The 7,553-nt window shown below is 38.8% G+C and overlaps 1 long non-coding RNA gene across 1 annotated transcript; it reads right to left on the bottom strand.

The window, feature by feature from the left end:
- Positions 1-4,519: 4,519 nt before the first annotated feature.
- LOC135487151 (uncharacterized) lies at positions 4,520-5,397 on the bottom strand. Its single transcript, XR_010446783.1, has 3 exons — positions 5,010-5,397; positions 4,806-4,886; positions 4,520-4,572 (listed from the first exon to the last, which is right to left on the bottom strand). It is a non-coding gene; the product is annotated as an uncharacterized LOC135487151 (long non-coding RNA).
- Between the last annotated feature and the right edge of the window lie 2,156 nt (positions 5,398-7,553).

The raw sequence follows: 7,553 nt of genomic DNA on the forward strand, positions 1-7,553 counted from the left end.
CAACGTGATACCAGGGGCAGTGCAAGTGACCATAGGAGCGCGCAATGACCCCTGGGTAAACGAGGATAGAGTACAAGAGTGTCACGTGGTATTACGTAGTGTTTACAATCAGCATGTTGTGTCGGATTTCCTACCCCCTGATTGTCGAGTAAAGGTTTCTTTGTTCTGTTAATTCAATTTGAAAAGAAATCATATACACTTGTTAATTAAATTATAGCAATTCGCCAAAATATCGTGCGTTTGTATTGCGAGGTGTAATTGGTCACGAGGCACTGGTGGAATCGAATCCGCATTCATGCTTCAATTATTGATACGAATACGTCGTCACATAAGTTGGGGTATTCTCAAGTCATTTTACTATAAGTTTTGCTATAGGTTGTGGAGAAATCAAAAGTGACGGATGTTTTGTTTACACCTAGTACTACATAAGAGTAGTACCCTCCATACTTTTCGATGATTGAGGGTTTCCCCAATGATTATTCATCACAAAGTGAATTTTACAACAACCGTCCGTCTTAATTTAACCCAACAATTAAGTCCGAAAGAATCAAGCCTACACGAAAAGTAAACATCACATACTGTAGACCTTGCAATAAACAAGCGCCGCAGGAAATCAGAAAAGGCCTAGATTTTTATTTATACATGGTCAAGGCGAAAGTAATAGGAGTTTGAAAGGGTATGAACGCAGGTTACCTACGTAATGGAAATTAGGGCGATTTTCAACCCCCTGTCCCCGACCAAGGCCCAATCTCGGCAATTTTACAACATTCCACGCTCGCACCACCACAAATTAAGCCTTTCAAACCCCTATTACTCTCATCTTACCCCCATTATCAGCGTGAAAAAAAGCACAAAAAAAATTAAGAAATTAAAAACATCCCTATTTCAACCACATTTCTAAACATGGGCCTTGTGTATACCACTATTCTACCTTTAAAAACGCATTAAACTCACACCTTAGTGCATTACACTCACAATTTGTGAATTTTGAACATTTAACTGTGCGTCTGAAACAATGAAAAATGCATTTTGTACGGACCCCTTCACCGTCTTTTGTGATTGCCAACTGTATGCCGTCCTTAGTCTTTTGCAGTGCTCGACCACTTCCATGCAAACTATTATCTTCTGTGGATCTCAATTCCACCCACAAACCAAAATGATTGGAATGTCCATAATATTTTTCCATGGTTAAATTACAGTCGTGAGACTTCTTCATATCTTCAGTCATGAAATGTTTTTTTGCCTTTTCCCACTGGTCTAACATTCTCATTTCCTCCGAGTAGAGTTTATTGGCTATTCCCTCTATCATTACTCTCAAATTTACTTTCTGTCTCGTGCATCATCAGTATAGTCGGTTATAAAGAGTGATAAAATTCCTTTGATTGAGCGTTTCGGGTAATTGATATTTTCATTGATTAGGGTTGTAGCACCATCTACACTCAGGGTCTTAAAATTGTCTATCCAATCGTAGAAGACAGAATAACAAGAATTGTAGTTACTGAGCAATTGTCTGGCAATTCTTTCGTCTGTGACAGTGTCATATTCCAGACATACATTTTTAAGTACGTAATTCATACCTGCAGTTGTGGTTATAAAGATTACACCCACCTTTGGTGCGAAAGTCAGGTCAAAGATTATGTCCTCTTGAATGGGGAATTTGTAAAACGGCGCATGGGTTGATGATAGCAGTTCAAAGTCAATGGGAATTTTGTACTTCTTATCAAATACTTCTTTCAGGGTTTTCTCATTGTTAGTTTCACCGGTAATATCAACCAAAGCCACACCAGATCTTAATTCTCTGAGGTTACTACTCTGTATCTCTTGAAAGACCCGGTTTTTTTTCTTTAAACCCTCCTTAACTTTGTTGGGAATAATAGGCTTTGTGGAATAGGTGGCGGAGTAGAACTTGGCGGATTTGGGGGCCGTGCAGCCTTCAGGGAATAACCTATAGTCAGACCCAAGGTAGAGAAAAACATAATCACCGCTGTTACTATGGCGCCTATTGTTAAACCTTCCATTTTTAAGAGTAATTTCAATCTATCTTTCAAAGGGATCTCTGAGTCTGGTTTCTTCAACACATCAGTTAGTTAGCGTTTGATTCTGCTTGCTCCACTTTCCGTTTCTCTGTCCAACTCAAATACTTTTCTTCTTTCCATATTGAGTTCGTCTTTAACTTAAACAATTTCTTCTTTTAATACTAGATTATCTTCAACGTCTTCTTCTACAGAGTTTACATAATCTCTGGTTAGATCTTTAAGCTGACTTTTCTAGCTCTTCTTTTTTCATGTCTTTAACCCTCTTTACAGTAGCAAGATTATCCCCCCCCCGCCTGTTTTAACGCTCTGACTTCTCCCATTGCATTTTCACTAAATCCAATTGCTTTTAACTCTTCATCGGTTGCGTTAATTAACTATTATCAATTGTGTTACCAGGGTTGTCGCCAACATTCTCTACAAAACTAGATTCTTCATTGACCGTAGTGAGGGTATTATTGCCATCAATTTCCTGAGGTTGCATTGGTTGCAGTTCTATTTCTTCTTCGAGTGTGTTGAGGATATCTTGTATACCATCAGTTATTTCCGTACCATATTGTTTCTTAATATATCATGCACTAACATCTTTCCATCTCTTTTATTGAGATGGGCGATATCCGATTTCGGTATTTTATTATCAATTTATGCAACTCCCCATCAGACAGCCAAATTCGAAAGTTTGCGTATTCTTGTTTCCTTGTGTTTCCATTTTGTTCCTTTTAAAGAATATTTCATTTTGGAAGACAAAATGAAATTCTACACCTGCAAGAGTTGATCTTGGTGCGGGACTGAGCCCCATACTAAATTACTCTTTTTGCCCAAGGGTATTGTTGTATGTTGTGTCAGACGCGGTGGGAACGGCACTCCAACACCTCGACCCTCGGCTATTTAAATTACTTAAAATGGAGAAGACCGCCCCAAATTAAACTTACTAAAACACCACACAGCTGTTTCAGCTAGAATAGAAACGCAAGTTTAATCAGACAGCACCAGACGCCGCTTTTTAGGGAGGTGCTGGATTGAAGGTGTTAATTGCTACCCCAATAAACAACCCAGTTCCTCACCCCAACCGCTTGAGGATTACATAAAAGGCCTGAATCCACCCATGTATGCCCCTTAATTGTGTTAGTAGTAATTAAGATTGCATGCGTTTATTAGAACCAACTTGACCTGAACCAAGCTTTGTGCATTATATTCCGGCTGCCATCTTGGATAGGCTTGGGCCTGCACTGTGTAGTGTATAAAAGATGACTTTGATGGAGTTTTTCTGTAAAAATATTGATGATTGTTTGCACCTCTATTATGTTTCAGCCCAGATACCAATTCTTCTGTAAAAAGCATTTTAATATTCTGCATATAACATAGCTTTGTATGGCTGTGATTAGATTAGGTTTGCACTCAGGCAAAGACAAATAAAAGGCATTTTAAAAGGGCCTACTTCGTTATTCGTTGTGAAGAATGGTCGTCATTTGAAAATGCCATGCCCATTACTTATGTTGTGTTATGAAAGATTGGTGCCCTGTTGTACACAAATGAGACAAATAGTCGCAAAGAACAGGTCTTAACCTATAGAATATATAGGCAGGACAAATGTGTCCTATTGTAGGCCTACGAAGATGAGACAGTTGCAAAAATCGACAGGTCACAACCTATGATATCATAGGCAGGACAACGGGTGTCTCATCCAGCTTGGGGTCTTGTAATTCCGGGAGTGAAGTTGAGACAACAGTCACCAAGGACATGTCACAACCTTTATTATCATAGGCAAGGGATGTAGTTGTCTCATCCAGCTTGAGGCCTTGTTATTCCGAGAGATGAGACAACAGTCACAGAGGACATTATATGTTACAACCTTTATTATCATAGGCAAGGGATGTAGTTGTCTCATCCCGCTTGAGGCCTTGTTATTAAGAGAGATGAGACAACAGTCACAGAGGACATTATGTCACAACCTATCTTTTATATGCAGGGGATGTAGGTGTCTCATCCAGCTTGGGGTCTTGTTATTCCGAGAGATGAGACAACAGTCACAGAGGACAACATATCAAGGCAGTACCAGTACACAAAAATTAAAAGTCATGATTTCAATGTACACAATATTATTATTATTAATTATTCACAATATGCATTTAATTCACATTCAATAGACTCATACATTCAAAAAATAATAATACAAAGTTCACATCTTCATATTCCTTGCTATAGAAGTTTCAACTTTAACTTTCTTTTAATCAAAGTGACAGACAAATGAAGGTGCGCACTGTTCCTGTATAGTCCTCAATTTGGAAATGATGTTCATCAACTTGACTAAGAACGGTTCCAAGATAAACGTTTGAGTCCAATCTGAACAAACACGTGTCGCCGACATTGAATATACGTTTTCCTGATTTGTCAGTGGATTTCTTGGACTTCTTGCGTTTACGACCGAAATATCGCTAATGACCGCCTGCACCAACTTTCGAATCCAACCGAGCTTTTTTCAGAGGAGGGAAGTCACCATCATCATTCCTAGTCAGGTCCATTTTGAAGACGAGTATACCTGGAATTGTAAAGGCGAGTGTAAACATAATGGCAGTGGCTAAATGGGGGAGGGGGGGGGGGGGGGGTAACTGGAGGTGGCTCCAACAGACACAGCTTCTATTCTAATTCAATTCTGACACTGACCAGTGTTGAATCTAGAGAAAGAAAGGAAGTATCCTACAGATGTCCACTTTTATTTCAATGTAGATTCAAATAATATTTAATTGCAATCAAAATAGCCTCGGAACTTACCATCAGTCCAAAATCAGAGTAGTAATCACGCCTGTCTATAATGTCGGTTGCATTTCTGGTGACACCTCTTGGAGGCTGAACCTGAAATAAAGAGTAATTGATTAGAATAGAATACATGCATACAAAGCCTACGGGAATACAGTATAATGATTTCAATCATCTGTTTGTGAATACATAGATGAAGGGAAACATCGCTTAACTTACCACTTATCTTGTTCACTGCCGGATCAATGATGTCGACGTACTGGGCCTATATACATGTAGCCTCTCGAATCAACTAAAGCATCACATCAGCCGGATTAAGTCGAGAAGTTATCTGCAGTACACACCATGCAACCAGCTGAAATTAAAGAAAAAGGCATTTTAGTAACTGAAGGAATGTTTACCAGTCAACAAAAGGCACTGTTTTGGCATCACCCTGTACAAAAATACCACAACAAACTGGAATGTGGGTCAATGGGCGAGTTCATTTTGCTAACAGGTGGATAATATACCAAGAACTTTTCTATATTTGGCGAATTCTTAAGACTATATTTATCAATTACATCTGTAAAGATATTTTCAACATAAACTATGGTATATGCTAACTCATGGCTTGTTCATAAGCAGATCATGACTTATTATTGTACTATTACCCATGCTGTACCCCTTTCACCAAAATAGACCCGACCATCGAACTTAAAAACTCAACTATTTTTAGACATTTGTTTTTCAAATGCATTTTCTGCATGAATAGACAGCAAACTAACATAAAATAGATATATATTTTAAAAGTAAAGATTTAAATGAATACTGGAAGTAACTCGTTTTGCTAAATAACGATCAAGGGAATTCGATGTTGTACGATGAACTTGGCACCCCATCTCAATCTCCGTCTGCAAGTCGGCCATTTTTAATTTGAGCAGATCAAAGTTTGAGAAATTTCAGAATAAACGCACGATTCTGTACGAAACTGAAATGAGTTATGCAAAACAGCCGGGGTATTTATGATATATGATATTATGCCTACCCGGCTATCTAGTCTTGAAGAATTCCGAAATCTGTAACTTGTCGAAAAATCGATAAAAAACATGGAAATCGCCACTGTTTCGTTAATTTTGGTCCAAATTTCATGAAATTTTCAAGCCGGGTGAATGGTCATGTGACACAACTTATGAGCCAATGAAAACCGTCGTATCTAATTCGAGCACGTGTACAGAAGCGCGCTGATGTTTGAACGATGCCAATGCATTAACCCTTTGGCTGAATGGGTATTGCGATAATGTGTGAGATGTGTATTGGCGACAATGTTTACATAGCGGTTAACAGGCTTTTCGCATGGACCAATCGTTGGGCAGCAGGCTAGTAGGCAGAATGGTTTATTTCGATGTCATGTTTAGGCATAGCTGAAACAGCTGTGACCAGTCACGACAAACAATGATCCTTGAAGCGGCCTGAGTGACAGGAAGTGCTACATACAACTGATTGTCATCCGCGTATCCGTGCCTAGGGGCGCCAAAACCATCGATAAGGGGACCAAGTGGCAGGATGTAGACCAGGAAAAGGATGGGGCCTAATACTGACCCCTGTGGTACGCCATAATTGAGTGTTTGAGGCGCTGATCTCTTTCCGCTGATACACACATGTTGTGTCCTCCCCGCCAGACTTTAGCGGGATACCGTCGATACCAAGGAGATTTTGTAGACGCGAGAGGAGAACTTCGTGGTCGACCGTGTCGAACGCGGCACTGAGATCTAGTAACACTAATACAGCTGCACCATGTTTATCAACCATGTTGCGAATATCGTTCTGGACCCTCAGTAATGCCGATTCAGTACTAAGGTATTCTAATACTACTCCATCTTCATTTGTTATTTTTAATGTGATTGTTTTTTTAAATTTACGTTTGAAATAGAATATTTGGGCTTATACATCATCTCGTCTTTTACCACTGGAGTACCAATTCCCCCTAGAATGACGCACAAACTATCCGAGTTATGAACGCCTGAATCAATGTAAAGAGTATTTTTTTCATCTACCAACTTTGACCTAAAAAATAAGTAAGTACGGCAACGGCACATATTAGAATATTTACCTTTTTTCAAGAAGTTTCCTTTTTGGAGGCTAGAATAGCAATAGTGGGGTGACGGCGTAGCAATTGACCACTCACCCCCATAAATATCTTCCATTAACTCCACAGCGATTTCATTGTTATGTAATGAAACTTGATATCCCAATCTTCCCAGAGATAGTTCAACCTTTTACAGTATTGTCTTAAATCTAACGGTATAATTATTTGCCGCAGAGAAATGTTTTTTATGTCCACAATTGCGTTTAGGTGAAAATCATAAGAAGCCTTATAGCTGTCAGACTTCAGAAACAAATTTATTTCCCTTATTCATCTAAATGGAATTATCTACGTGGAATTATCTCCGTAAAATAAGGAGGTGCTGAAGGCGCCAGGTTCGGATCATGAATTCCCGCTGGATAATAACGGTTGTATACATACTTCATTGTGACTTTAGTTTCTCCAGCATCTCTGTCTGTGCTAGTTTTTTTCCTTCTAAAAAGTATTTTTCATGGCTTCAACATCAACATTTGAATTTGTCTCTCTTTGTTTTATTCTTATTGCAATTTTTAAAGAAATATAGTTCTCCTTCTCCTTGAGAATTAAAGAGAATTCCTCCTGTTATGTGAGAATAATTTATAGCAGCACTTTCTAAGTCATTGATAGTGTTCAGTTTTGAAATTGCAGCATACTTACCTTTT

The sequence above is a fragment of the Lineus longissimus genome, chromosome 4 (genome assembly GCF_910592395.1).
Source record: "Lineus longissimus chromosome 4, tnLinLong1.2, whole genome shotgun sequence".
NCBI lineage: Eukaryota > Metazoa > Nemertea > Pilidiophora > Heteronemertea > Lineidae > Lineus > Lineus longissimus.